Source organism: Alexandromys fortis, unplaced genomic scaffold, assembly GCF_014885135.2.
Source record: "Alexandromys fortis isolate MF-2015 unplaced genomic scaffold, M_Fortis_MF-2015_v1.1 scaffold_44, whole genome shotgun sequence".
In the NCBI taxonomy this organism is placed as follows: Eukaryota; Metazoa; Chordata; class Mammalia; order Rodentia; family Cricetidae; genus Alexandromys; species Alexandromys fortis.
This window is the reverse complement of record NW_026067921.1, coordinates 2,946,679-2,961,030: the sequence shown is the minus strand read 5'-3', so window position 1 is coordinate 2,961,030 and position 14,352 is coordinate 2,946,679. Positions and strand designations below refer to the sequence as shown.

The 14,352-nt window shown below is 52.0% G+C and overlaps 1 protein-coding gene across 6 annotated transcripts in view; it reads right to left on the bottom strand.

Annotated features, from left to right (window-relative positions):
* Positions 1 to 14,352, bottom strand: part of Ulk4 (unc-51 like kinase 4) — a 271,119-nt gene that overhangs the window by 124,094 nt on the left and 132,673 nt on the right. The gene's annotated exons all lie outside the window — the stretch shown is intronic.

Genomic DNA, 14,352 nt, shown 5'->3' with positions numbered 1-14,352 from the left:
ACCAGGCAGGGCTGCCCCCGCCCCAACCCACTCCACCTCACCCCACCCCCTTGTCCACGTCCCTTCCCACGGTCCCCACCCCCACGACCCTTCCCACATCCTCCCGCATGTCCACGTCCCTTCCCACGGCTCCACCCCCACCCCCATGTCCCTTCCCACACCCTCCCCTACCCCCACGTCCACGTCCCTTCCAATGGCCCTCACCCCCACATCCATGTCCCTTCCCCCTCTCTCTCATACGCATGAATCATATTTGGGAGTTACTGACAGTCTATTTTGTGACAGGTGGTGCTCTGGGAACCAGGGAAAGACGGGAACAGGTCCCCTCATCCTCACAGAGAGACAGGAGAACAGGTCCCCTCATCCTCACAGACAGACAGGGAAACAGGTCCCCTCATCCTCACAGACAGACAGGGAAACAGGTCCCCTCTCCTCACAGAGAGACAGGAGAACAGGTCCCCTCATCCTCACAGAGAGATGGGGAAACAGGTCCCCTCATCCTCACAGACACGGACCTGGGACAGCAGCATGGTCAGTAAATCATGGCAGGTGCCAGAAAGAAAGGGGACACTGAGGAAAGTGCTGGCAGGGCAGCCCTGGGGCTGCGCTGCTTTAAATATGGCGGCTAGGATGAGGGCCACTGAGAGGCAAAAGTGAATGGAAAGGTGTTCCTTTCTAAAAGCCAAAGCATCTTCAAATTCCCAATTATCATTTGAAACGAACTTCCTGTTAGGTAGGAGCATGTAAGCAAGCTCCCTCTGAGTTACTCTGGTCACATCTCCACCCCCACCACTAACACCTTACAGGCGCCCACCAACATTACCAAAACAGATGATAACTCCAACATTACCAGAACAGATAACTACAACATTATTACCACAACAGATGATAACTACAACATTACCACAACAGATGATAACTACAACATTACCACAACAGATAACTACAACATTACCACAACAGATAACTACAACATTACCACAACAGATGATAACTACAACATTACCACAACAGATGATAACTACAACATTACCACAACAGATGATAACTACAACATTACCACAACAGATGATAACTACAACATTACCACAACAGTTGATAACTACAACATTACCACAAATGATAACTACAACATTACCACAACAGATGATAACTACAACATTACCACAACAGATGATAACTACAACATTACCACAACAGATGATAACTACAACATTACCACAACAGATGATAACTACAACATTACCACAACAGATGATAACTAAGTGAGGCTTTGTTACAATGTTACCAGGTGCCATTGTCCTTTTCAGCCCCAGGATCCCATCTGGGTTGCATTTAGAATGATTTTAGTTTTTTGCAACAAATATTCAGGGTACCCTAAGTGTCCTTGGCTTGTCTCAGGTAATAAAGATGGGGACACACGTACACACACACACACACAACGACAGGGGACACGATGGGACGTCACCTATTCTACCCCACACATGCTTCTTGTGCTGCTATTTAGTGTCGGTTTCCAAGAGGGCAGTCACAGACTTGGCGAGATTTTGCCAACAGAACTTTAGAATCCATTTCTCTCAAACTCCTCCACTTGGGCATCTACACCTTGGCCCAACTTGGTGACTTTGAGTTTTCTTAGGAACCATCTACAAGCCCAAGTTTTGGAACCCGTTGCTCTCCAGCCCCACAGAGTACCCTCTTCTGCCTTCTGGAGGCCTCTCTCAGCCCCGCTCCCCACACTCAGGTCGGCCAGACTCAGGAAAGCCTTGTCTGGAAGTTTCCGTTGCATTTAATGACCCAGGCTCTGCTCTGAGCTCGGGAGTCCCAGGTCCAGGGAACACTGGCATTTCCTGGTCCTTCCTGACTGGGCATGACTGTGACCAATCCCTGGCCATTAACTGCACTTGCTCAATGCTTTAAGGGTTAGTGAGGCTGTCAACGGCCCCCTCACCTTGTCTGTGACTTCCAGCTGCTGGGTATCAGAGAAAACAAAAACAAAACAAAACAAAAAACCATGGGCAGAGAAGCCAGGATCTTCTGGGGAGACATATGGTTTCCTGAGCTTACAGAGCACAGAGGGTGCCTGTGACTGGGAGATGCCCCCTGGGCTGACCCCTCCCGTGGCATAGAGCCGCCCGACTCAATGCAGGTTCGGTGACACTGTCTTTGTCTGAAACACAAGACAAGGTGTGGGTTTTCCAAGTACCAATGTCTAACACTGATGTCAGAGGCACACATTCACAAAGCGCCCCTGGGGGGATGTCCACAGCCCAGTGTTCCACCAACACCAGCTTAAGTTGATGAATGTGGAGGTGGCTGCATGCACCAGCTTCCACCCAACTACGCTCACGATCGGTCGTGAAGAAAAGGTGATTAATAAGACCAGAGACAACGCAGCGCGCCGTTCCTGATAGAGTAACTAATGATGCACGGGCAAAGCCGCTCTGTGGAAGAAAATGGGGCCAATCAATCTTTGATTTGGGTCCTTTTTGAAAATGACACAGCCACTCCTCATTCACAGGCCAATCTCAATGGAGATACATCTATCAGTACGCAAGTACTCGGGATGGGATGCACCTTTTTAATCTCGCTTTTATTATTTTTAAAGCCATTGTCTCATTATCAGGCCAGGAGGTCACAGCGGTGCTCAGCTTCCGGCCTCCATGCTGAGATTCCAGGTGGGAGGGGTCTGCCGTGCTGGGCTGAATCTCTCTGAAGTTTCTGCAGATCCTGCAGAGACCAGCAGTGGAGGCCTTCCTGAGCTGTGGACCAGTGCTGCTCCTGGCCAAAGGCCTCTGCCAGCCACACTGCTCCATCCAAGGTCTGTGGCTCGGAGAAAACACCTTGGTAGCACACACTCTCGCCAACTTTTGGGGGCTGGGGGACGTACTGCACATCAGATAGGAGACAGCATTTGGTGCGCAGTATAAAGGGGAGATACCCAGCTCCATGGCCCTTTGCAGACAGTCCCTTTCTGTTCTCAACTCCATGGCCCTTTGCAGACAGTCCCTTTCTGCCCTCAACGTTGTTCAACACTGTTTTCACCTTCTTTATTTCCAAAGTCATCACAGACCCTGAACCTCACATATCATAAAGTGAGGACTTTATAATAACCGTGCTCTAGAATTATCTTTGCTTGCTTTGTTAACTATAGGTAACGGGCTTCTACATGCAGGGGAGCAGAGTCCGCAGACTGTCCCTCTGCTCACAAGGAAACGCTAGAGCAGCTAAAAACCTCAGGAAACACGAAGCCACCTGCAGGGCCACAGGGAAGCCCAAGTGTGGGGTAAGCCCACCCCACTGACATGTGTCAAGATGAGTTACTTGGCCTCTTAGATTTAATAAGGTTTGTTCTTGTTCATTAATCTCTTGAAGTCAGCACAGAAGACCATTTGGGGAGGAGAACATGGCAGTAGGTGGGCACCTCGGGCACTCGGCAGTGCTGCTGCCAGGAGACAAGGTCCCAGGAACTGGGGCAGACTGGGAAGAGCTGGAGGAGGGGGTGGGACCAGTCAGGGCCCAAGTCACCACGGGTTGCTCCTCAGGGTTAGGCCTTGCCCTCCTCCAAATATGTGCCCAAGTTCCAGGGTGAGCGGCAGTAACAGGACGCAGGGCAGATCATTTTCACCCCTCCTGCCCCACACCCGTTACCATGGCTCCTTAGACAAAGAGGGAGCCTACAGCACTGTGCTCTCCTTACACCTAGGCGAGCAGGGAAGGAAGGGACAGGCAAGCACATGGGGGCTTGCAGTCAGTCTTGGAGCATGGTGGGGACAGGCAGCCTTAGGACGGAAAATAGCACCACAGGAGAGCCATGGCCTACCTGTCACGGCCTACCTGCCACGGCCTACCTGCCACAGCCTACCGGGCAAGGGTCTCATCTTGACATCTCATCTCACCCTTACAAAAGCCGATGGGGGCAGTGGTGACCAAAGGGGAGAAGTGACCATGACCGAGCACCACCTGCCACACTCCATGGCAGCAAAACTGGTGTTCAGTCTGCGCTGCCAGTGGCCGTGCCCCTGTGCATGTACCATCGAGACAGGTTATAGAAGTGGGCAGTCGGGTCAGCTAGCACTTGGAGTGAGCCATGTGCCCACGCCTGCAGACCTTTCAGGTTATCTGAAAGGAGGAGAGACATGGTGACGTGGTCACTCATACCTGTAATCCAAGATGTTGGAAGGAGAAAGATCACCCAGAGTTCAAAGGTTAGGCTGGGTTACACATGAAACCCTGTCTCAAAAATAAACAAACTCAAAGCAATCTGGATCTGAGGTATAGGAGGGAAGGAACCCAGGACTACTGATTAGGGCCACAATGGGGCCCCGTGCCCTCTCTCCCTTTATACTACAATGTCCCTAGCCTCCACTGCCACCACTAAGATCTTCTGGTTTTCAAAGAGCCCTGGCATTGAGTCCTAAACTCTAAGAATATTTGTAATTCTTAGTGGTACAGTACAGAAAGAATAAACACATCACCCAAAACAATAACATGCAGACTAGAGCTGCCGCTAAGAGTCACGTGTTCAGACACTGGTGTTGACGCGAGCTAACAGATATGTCAGGACACTGGGCTCAAGAGAGAAGGCACTGCAGCACCACGCAAGGGGCAAGCCTACTGCAGCTGAACACAACTGTCCCCCTCTCTCCACAGCCCATCGGTAAGCACGCTTGGCACCATTTGTGCCTGACGCCACAGGGTGGGGGCATTTAATAAAAAAGAACACTGAGGGTGCTAACCGAACACAGCACTTACTAGTCCAGATAATTAGAACCGAGCAGCAAAACTCAGTGTTGGCGTCACAGACGAAACGCCACAGAAACACGCAGCCTCAGATAAGGAAAGGGGAGGGCACTTAACCTGAAGCATGCATCTTTCCTGATGTGGGAGTGATTTCTTATTAATAAAGAAACTGCCTCGGCCCTCATAGGACAGAAAATTAGGTAGGCGGAGTAGACAGGAGAGAATGCTGGGAAAAAGAAGCTGAGTCAGAGAGGAGTCGCCATGATTCTCCCGCTCCAGACAGACGCAGGTTAAGATCCTCCCTGGTAAGCCAGCTCGTGGGCTACACAGAATATTAGAAATGGGTTAGAACAATATGTAAGAGCTAGCCAATAAGAAGCTGGAACTAGCCGGGCCAGGCAGTGTTTGAAAGAATACAGTTTCCGTGTAATTATTTCGGGCATAAGCTAGACATGCGGGCGGCCGGGTGCCGGGGACGCAGCCCTGCCGCTCCTACTTCAACAGATGGCGCAGTCCTTAATGTAACACTTTCCCTAGGAGCCTCAGTGCTCAGAGGAAGGCTCTCGAGTGTCAAGGGCACCGCGAGGAAGCACCAGGAACAGATGCCCAGCCCTGCTGAAGCTGCCACGGCAGGCTTGAGTTGCACCTCCTCGTGGTGTCTGAGCCACTGAAGGACTTCGGGTGTCTGAGTCCACGGCCACGTGTCCACAAGGAAAGCACAGACACAGGTTAAGGGTTTACTTGGGAAACACAACATCACAGCACCCAGTCTGTACAAAGGGGAGACGCGCCTGACACAGCACGGGCAGACACAGAAGACGTGTTAAGTGCAGTGAGCTGGACACAGAATGGAAAATGACACACATGGGATGACTCGTCTCCACTGTCAACCTGGCTGGACCTTGAGCCACCAAGGACGTGCCCTCTCAGGGTGTTTCCCTAACACCGAGGAGGGAAAACCCACCTCAATGTGCAGGTAGCTCCATTCACGGGTGGGGTCCCAGGCCGAGTAAAAGGGGGACAGCAGAAAGCCAGCTGGGAACTCCATTCCTCTGTCTGTTGACACAAGCGCAACATGACCAGACACCCCATACCCCTGCCCCCATGCCCTCCTGCCCCATGGACTGTCCCCTCAAACTGAGACCCAAAACAAACCCTCCCCGTCCAGAAGCTGCTCCTGTCAGGCGCCTAAGCAGAGAGGAACACACAGTGTGAGCCAGAATTTAACAGAAAGCAACAAACAAAAGCTCACACAGGACCTAGGCAGAGTGATTAAGAGCACCAACCCCAGGAACACAGCTCTGACTCAGACAACATGGCGCGTTCTGTGCAATGCATGTCTAAATGACATGGGATACCTGTGCACCACCCACACTTTTATGGCAGGTCCAAAGCGAGGCTCCAAGGACGCGACAGCCACCACTTGCTTCCCTTTGCAAACATTCTGGCTTCTGGTCAGACCCCTGTTCTCTGAAGCCTGGCCCTCTGGAGGTGGTTGTTACGGCAGTGACCCCGAGATGTGAAGCCTGGCCCTCTGGAGGTGGTCATTACGGCAGTGACCGCTGAGATGTGACCCCTGAACCTCTGGAGGTTACAGCAGTGATCCCTGAGATGTGAGGCCTGGCCCTCTGGAGGTTATGGCAGTGATCCCCGAGATGTGACCCCTGAACCTCTGGAGGTGGTCGTTACGGCAGTGATGAACACACTCGCAGACAAGAGACACTTTGCATTCAGCGGGTGTCTTTGCAAAGGGTCCACAGCTCCAGCGCTAGGGACTCTGGCCTGAGGCCACCCTTCACCTTCCTGTTTCTTCCACACTCAGCCCAGTGTCCCTCTCTCCATCTGTCCATCACCTCCTCTCCAGCCACAGGACTCCTAAAACAATAAAGGCCCCGCCTCCATCCCTGCAGCTTTATCATCAAAGGGACAAGCTGGGGTGAAGTATTACTGTCTACAGGAACCCCAAAGTCCTGTAGATCTGTTTGTGTCCAGAGCCCTCGTGGGACTTAAAACCCTGAGAAGATGGAAGGTTGGGGTGTCAGCAGGTAGAAGCAAGACATTGCTCTTATGCCTTCAATCCCGGGGACCTTTTTCCTGGGGAACTGGAAGTCCTTCTATGACTTAGAGTCACACACCAATCCCTGGGGACAGGAGTAGGAAGGAGGCAAAGCCCAGGGAGACTCAGGTCAGCTGGTTTAAAATCAGCTCAGTTGTTCACCTCATAGAGGCAAGGGACTCCTGGGAAGAGGGGGCAGGGTTTGGGGCTCCTTGTGGGGATGTCTGGGGTATGATGGCAGAGGCTTGCGTGCCTGCCTTGGCAGCTGCTGAGCCAGTGAGGAAGTGGCTGAACAGCTCCTCTGCTAACGAGGACAGAGCTTAGGGTGCTGAGTGGGTTCAGACACGGGCTGGGCAAGGGTTAGGGAGTACCCAGACCTGGGCTTTCCTCTCATCCGGAGCCAAGGTGTATGGTGCCAGCGCCCTGAGAATCTGTAGATGTCAGATGAGCGGGCACCATCCCCACTTCTGATTACAGATGAGGAAGGAAATGAACACAGAGGCCCTCGAGCAACAGCAAGCACCAATTACCAGGAGTGAAGCGCTCCACCTGGCAGAGCAGGAAGGCGGGAATCAACTGATACTGTTGCCAAGTCATGGCTGGCTCGCCCCAGGATTCCAGCCCAGTTCCACGGCGGTGGCGGTGCTGAGGTGGCCTTTCCGGCAGGTTAACTGTGTCACTTGGCTCCCAGCCTGGCACATTCATGTCATTTGGAGTTCTAGCAGCAAGCTCCCATGGCCCTGGCTCCTGATGGGTTTGCCGCAGGCGCATCATGGACCATGGCCAAGACTGCTCAGGCAGAGAACTCTGGCAGCAGAGCCTAAGGGAAGCCGCCAGGTCCAGTGTCCCCAGGGATGGAAGGTGCCTCGCTTATCTGTCTTCCTGGAATGTTGACAGACCAGCTTGGCCCGCAATGTGCTGAGCTAAAGACCAGTCTGAAGCAGAGAGGATGAACCAGAAAAACGCTAGTCTGTACACGGCTCCCTCACCTTCTCCTCCCCCTCACCCCATAACTACCTAAGAACAATGAGGGTCTGTACACGGCTCCCCCACTTTCTCCTCCCCCTCCCCATAACTACCTAAGAACAGTGAGGGGCCGGGAGATGGCTCACTGGGTAAAGGGCCTGTTGCACAAACATGAGGAACAGAATTTAATGCCCCAAACCCACATAGAGACGCTGGGTGTGGGGCACCCACTTGTAAACCCAGTGTTGAAGAGACAGGCCTTGGTGAGCCCCAAGACAGTGAGAGTACCTAAGGAACAATGCTCAGTATTGACGTGTGGCCTTCACAAGCACACACATGTACCCTTACCCATACAAACATGCACATGTGTGCATATATATGCACAATTATAATAAAATCATGACAAAGTCTTCACAAACTAATGCCTTACATTACTAAGTTCTCACATTACTTTCCTAGGTCAAGCCAGGTGGGGAGCCAGGGCTCTGAGACATCAGTGGGAACCGCACGACTCTTCAGCATCTATTCTGGGATGAGTAGCCATTGTGGGCGGGGCCACATGCTGAGCATCCATAACCTATTTCCGTGCCCATCTTGTCCCAGCCCTGCTTCCGCATCAAAGCGCTGGTCCAGCCTTGAGAAGCTCTTTGATCTCAGGAGCGGGGAGGACAGGAAGGGATGGCTTTGGTGATTCTGCATTTCCAACCACTATGTCCGCAAACCTGAGGCTCAGCTTTAACAGCACGGCAAGAGCCCGATTAAACTTCCTCCATTCAGGTCATAGAAAAAAACAGAAATCAAAATGCAAGTCTAGAAGAATGTGAGAAACAGGGGAGCAGAATGTAGAAAGGCCAAGGAAGGAAAAAGGGAGCAAGGGTGCAGGGGGGGTCAGATGGTCTGGGAGGAGGCCCAAGGCGACATGGTAGCCACGTAGCTCCTACCGTGGCTGACTGCTGGGCGACCCCCACAGTGGGAGAGATGGGGGAAAGTCTCTTGCCCCTGAGTCTCAGCCTTGCTTGGCATCTGTCTAACATTGCCTGAGCCGCTCCACAGAGCGAGGGAGAAGGAAAGTGTGGTCTCTGACCCCTTCACCTGCAGACATTCTTGTTGGGGAGTTTCATCTCTCATGTTCTTTCTGCTGAAGTATTTGTAATGTCGGGATAATTCCTTCATTAAGGGCTGGGGGATGCTGCAGCGACGCAGGCATGAACACGACCTGCATGCTGGCACAGCCCAGAAACCCAGATCCCCTCAGTGGCCAAGGCCACTGTGAAAACAGTCGCTCTCACGACTGGTAGTACCACACGTCCGTAATTCCAGCCCTGGAGAAGGGGAGACAGGAGGACTGTGGTAAGTTCGGGGCCAGCCTCTGCTCTGTGGAGTTAGCCTGTTCTAAAATAAATATATCTAAGAAATCTTCTTAAAGAAAAGCATTTTAAGAATATGTCTTGATAACTTCTCTTGATTGATGGACCACATGCAACCACATTTGCCAAAAATGCTTTCTTACCACCACACTGCTCCCCACCCCTGCCATTAGGGGAGGCCACAAAGTCACCGCAGAGTCACCACAGGGTCACCACAGGGCCACCGCAGCGTCACCACAGCACCACCACAGGGTCACCACAGCACCACCACAGGATCACCACAGGGTCACCACAGCGTCACCACAGCACCACTACAGGGTCACCACAGCGGCATCGCAGAGTCACCACAGCGCCACCACAGGATCACCAGTGTCACCACACCCCAGTGCCACCACAGGGTCACCGATCCTTCTGCCCATGGATCCCGAAGACTGGTAATGCTAGGAGAGGGTGTGGCCTCCCCTGTGAGGACCAACTCATGTGGGAAACAGAAGGAGCCTGAGTCGTGGGAGCAGAGAGGGGACTGGTCCCTAGGAGATGCTCTCACTTTAAAGACACGCCTACACTACACCACACTGTGTCTATGCCACATAGTCCCCAGCCCCAGGTGCTTTTGTTGCTAGACTGTCTTGTTAAAGAGTATTTGACTCTGAGCCAGGCTGTGGTGATGCACGCCTTTAATCCCGGCACTCAGGAGGCAGGGGCAGGCGGATCTCTGTGAGTTCGAGGCCAGCCTGGTTTACAGGAGCTAGTGCCAGGACAGGCTCCAAAGCTACCCTGTCTCGAAACACTCCCCCCCCCCCCAAAAAAAAAAAGAGTAATTGACTCTGTCGCTCAGGCACAAGCAGCAAGATAACAAACAGGCAGATTCCACACAGTTTTGGAGAAATTAGATTCACATCTTTCCTCCTGCCCCTGGTCTCCCCTCCCTTCTCCTCTCTTTATTTTTTCAGACAGAGCTGAAGTGTCATAGGGTGATCTTCAACTCTATCCTCCCAAGCGCTGGGAGACTATGAATATGGTTTCAGGGCCGAGCCTTTTCATTTTGCCATGCCCTGAGCTCAGCATGATGCAGGCTCTGCTATCTCAGGGCTGAGGAGGCCACCAGAGAGGAAGACACAGCAACAGTCCAGTCAGCATCCCTGGGTCACTAGGGCAGAGTGGGGGAGACACATTCAGGGAGCTAGAAATGCATGCTTCCAACCTCAGGGACAAAGAACCATTCTCCTGCAGTGGTTATGACATCCAGCTGCCCGGTGTGCCAGTGGCTGCATCCAGGTATGCCAGCCGCTGCATCCAGGTGTGCCAGCGGCTGCATCCAAGTATGCGGCTGGGAGTGCACGCCAGACTGCAGGAGCAAGGAGGGAGCACTGTGGTTCACCTTGGGGACTCCACGGTTCTCTTCTGCCATCCATCTTTTGATGCCAAGCCCAAATCAGGGTCTTCCCAAATTATTTCCAAGGGGAGCCACTGAGCGAGGCTAACTACCATTGGACTACAACTGCTGATGAGCTTTGTGACAATGGTCCAGTCAAACAATTTCCCTGTCTTGATGACTCCGTGTGAACCGTGGCAAGGATCAGCCACATACAAGTTTCAATGAGTGTGTACTTGTGTTCCACCCTCCCCCTTCTGAGGATACACAGAGACCAACCTAAGAGCAATGTGAAGTTGTGAAATACAAGATGAAGTCCTAGGAAGCCAGCTGAGTGCCCAGCAACTGTCATCATGACACAGCCTGGGCAGACTTGGAGAACAGCGTCAATGCCAGCTGGCCCTTCCCAGGGACCCCCACCCTGACATCCAAGCAGTGCATCAGGGATACCAGCCTATCTGTGCTCCCTTCCGTGCAGCCCAACAGAGTGAGCAGAAGCCTCACATACATACCCACGTGTACACAAATACACACATGCACACATGCATGGGCATTACACACAGGCACACCTGCACATCCTGCCTCCGCGTCTCTCCCACTTCAAGGCAACAGACTTCTTTACAAGTTCTAGCCCCGTTCTGTCACTTCCCAGGCCTTAGAACCAGGATCGGGGAGCACCACAGCCTTCAGACCTGGAATGTTCCTTTGCCGCCCACCCACTGCAGCCTGACTCACCAGTGGCCCCTTGCCTAAGAATCCTGCTGATTTGTGCTAATGTCCAACTTCCTCACACAAACATGGACAGGGCTAGAGGGAGAGGAAGAGAGCGGCATTGCTGAGTCACCATGCCCGTCACAGGGTTTTATGACACAGAAGAGATGCTGAGCATGGGCAGGCTAAGCCCCGTGTAAAACTGTGCTCTCATGCCAACACTGCACACGTAGAACACACCCACCATCCACACACAGACAAACCATTACAGAGGGAAATGTGGGTACTTCTTGACTGTTTATCTGAGGGAAATGTGGGTACTTCTTGACTGTCTTTTTTTGTTTTCTTTGCTTGCTATTTTTCTTATTTTATTGAGCTCTACATTTTCCTCTGCTCCCTTCCCTGCCTCTCGCCTCCCCTTCAACTCTCTCCCATGGTCCCCACGCTCCCAATTTACTCAGGAGATCTTGTTTTTTTTTCTACCTCCCATGTATATTAGACCTATGTGTGTCTCTCTTAGGGTCCTCACTGTTGTCTAGGTTCTCTGGGATTGTGATTTGTAGGCTGGTTTTGTTTTAGGCTTTAAAACCACTTATAAATGAGTACATATGATAATTGTCTTTTTGGGTCTGGGTTACCTCACTCAATATATTTTCTAGCTCCATCCATTTGCCTGCAAATTTCAAGATGTCGTTATGTTTAATACCTGTATCTCTGTGTGGCTATGTGCACACAGGTACTGTGCTGGAAGAGTCCAGAAGAGGGCATCAGACCCCCTGGATCTGACTTTACAGGTGATTTGACACTGCACAGGGTAGGTGCTGGGAACTGGCTCAGGTCCTTTCCAAGAGGAGGCCATTCTCTAACTGCTCAGCATCTCCCCATCCCGCTCATCTTCCTGAGCCACCTGCACCACCAGTCTCCTCCCACTTCAGGGAGAACCGAGCGTGCTCTCCCCTCTGTGTGCACAGACACCGTGCCTTCTCCAGTCCGCATAACAAGCAGTGCACGGCAGACCCTCCAGACTCCGCACCCGGATGCAGACAGATCACAGTCTATGCCATCAAGGACCTGGCTTCAGATCCAAGCTCACCCTGCCAGCTATCTTCTACAGCTCGGGTCGCATTTCAGCTGGGATCGTCCCCAACCTCTACTGAAAAATTAGCCGCCATGGCTGACCTAGACTAGGAAATGTCAAGACAGTAGCCATGACTGACCTAGACTAGGAAATGTCAAGACAGCAGCCATGACTGACCTAGACTAGGAAATGTCAAGACAGCCGCCATGGCTGACCTAGACTAGGAAATGTCAAGACAGCCGCCATGGCTGACCTAGACTAGGAAATGTCATGACAGCCGCCATGGCTGATCAAGAGACGCACCACTCTACCCTGCTCTTGGGTCCCAGCAGACTTCCTTAAGGCCTTCCTATTCCTGCAGGGTAATGGGGTACATAGTGCTGCAGATTAGGTGAGGTGAGGCTAGAGTGAACCTGAAGCTCTCAGGTGGGAGCAGGCGGTAGTTCTGCACAGGCAGAGACAGCAGACACAGGAATGAAAGAGGTTGTGGGAACTGCACCGGCTGTAGCTCTGCAGTCGGGAGCACACAGGTATTTGTAGCAGAGAGACTCTCAACCTCACCGAGCCCCAACATAACATGGCCAGCTACCTCAGATCCCCCACACTGAGCTCAGGATTTTGGAATCCACACTAAACTTTGAGTAAAAAGTAATGCCTAGAGCTTGGGAGATGGCTCAGGGGGTAAAAACACTTGCAGCAAAAGCAAAGGGCCCTAGATTCAAAGCCCTGAAGCCTACTGAAAAGCTGGGAAAGGCATGCGTGCCTATAACTCTTGGAGGGGACAGCACAAATGCAGCTGGATCTTGGGAGCTGGTTAGCCAGGCAGTAGGCCAGAAGCAGTCAGTCCTCAGGTTCAGTGAGAGACTCTGTCTCAAGAAATAGGGGGGAAAGCAATAAAACCTACCCAGTGTCAACTCTGGCCTTTGCATGTACACAGGTGCATAACACACACACAACACACATTGAGCCTAGAGGATCAATGGAGTTCAAGACCAATGAGAAACACACTGTTGCCATATTAGGAAGCAATCATGTATTCTTGCACTTTCTTCTGCCCGGCATGTCCCACTGGGCTCTGGACGGTGACATATGAAGACACACACACCAGGTCCTTCTCTCTGCTTGAACAGTGAGAGACCTCTCCCCAACTACAGAAAGCCAAAGCCACATAAGGCACCAGATTTTTCTGGAATTTTACTCAAAGGTTTCCGTTCTTAAGTATTCTGCTCTATCAAGGTCTGTGAAACGGGAAGGACCGCTATGGTTGCTGGTGGATGCACGCCGTCTTACGGTCAAGTCTAAGTCTGCTGTGCTGTGCAGACTCCAGAGGGGTCTGCGGAGCACGGGGAGCCTCGCTCGACAGTGAGGCTGGCTCCTGAGCTACACCTTCCTCCTCTGAAAGCTCCTAGATGAAGACACATACAGCCTCCAGGAGATGAGGTGAGAATGAGCAGGCGGGAAACTCAGGCGCAAGGCACAGCCATCAAAGCGCAGAAATGAAAGGCACAGAACAGCATTAGTGACTTCTGTCCTAATGGCGCCCCAGCCTCCTGTGCGCCCAGAAACACCTCAGAGATGTGCTGAGACAGGACGCCTAAATGAGGTCTCGGGGAAGATAATGGAGCCCTAATGATGGAAATAGTAAGAAAATTAAACCCCATCATGTTCCATTAAGCGCACTCTCAGCTCCCATTTCCACTGAATTATTTTACTATGATTTTGCTTCTGCCTCTTGAAATAACCTTTCATGGTGATTTGATTTGCAAGCACAAATAAGGCCTATTTATATTCCCATGTGAGCCCCTGCGAGATTAATAAGAACGGATGGATGCCCAGGATCTCACTGTTCTGCAGTTGGGGAGGGGGTATCTTGTTTTATATTTTTATCTGTAAGAAGAGCATTGCTCCACAGTTACAAGCTCAGCTTGCAGGCATGACAAACCTGCTGGAGAGACACCTTCAGCAAGGCAGTTCCTTCCTCCCCCACCTATGCTGGTGACCTGTGTTTCCTGGGACCTCAAATCCTCAGCCTTTAGCCCTGCTGCTCGCTGGTGGA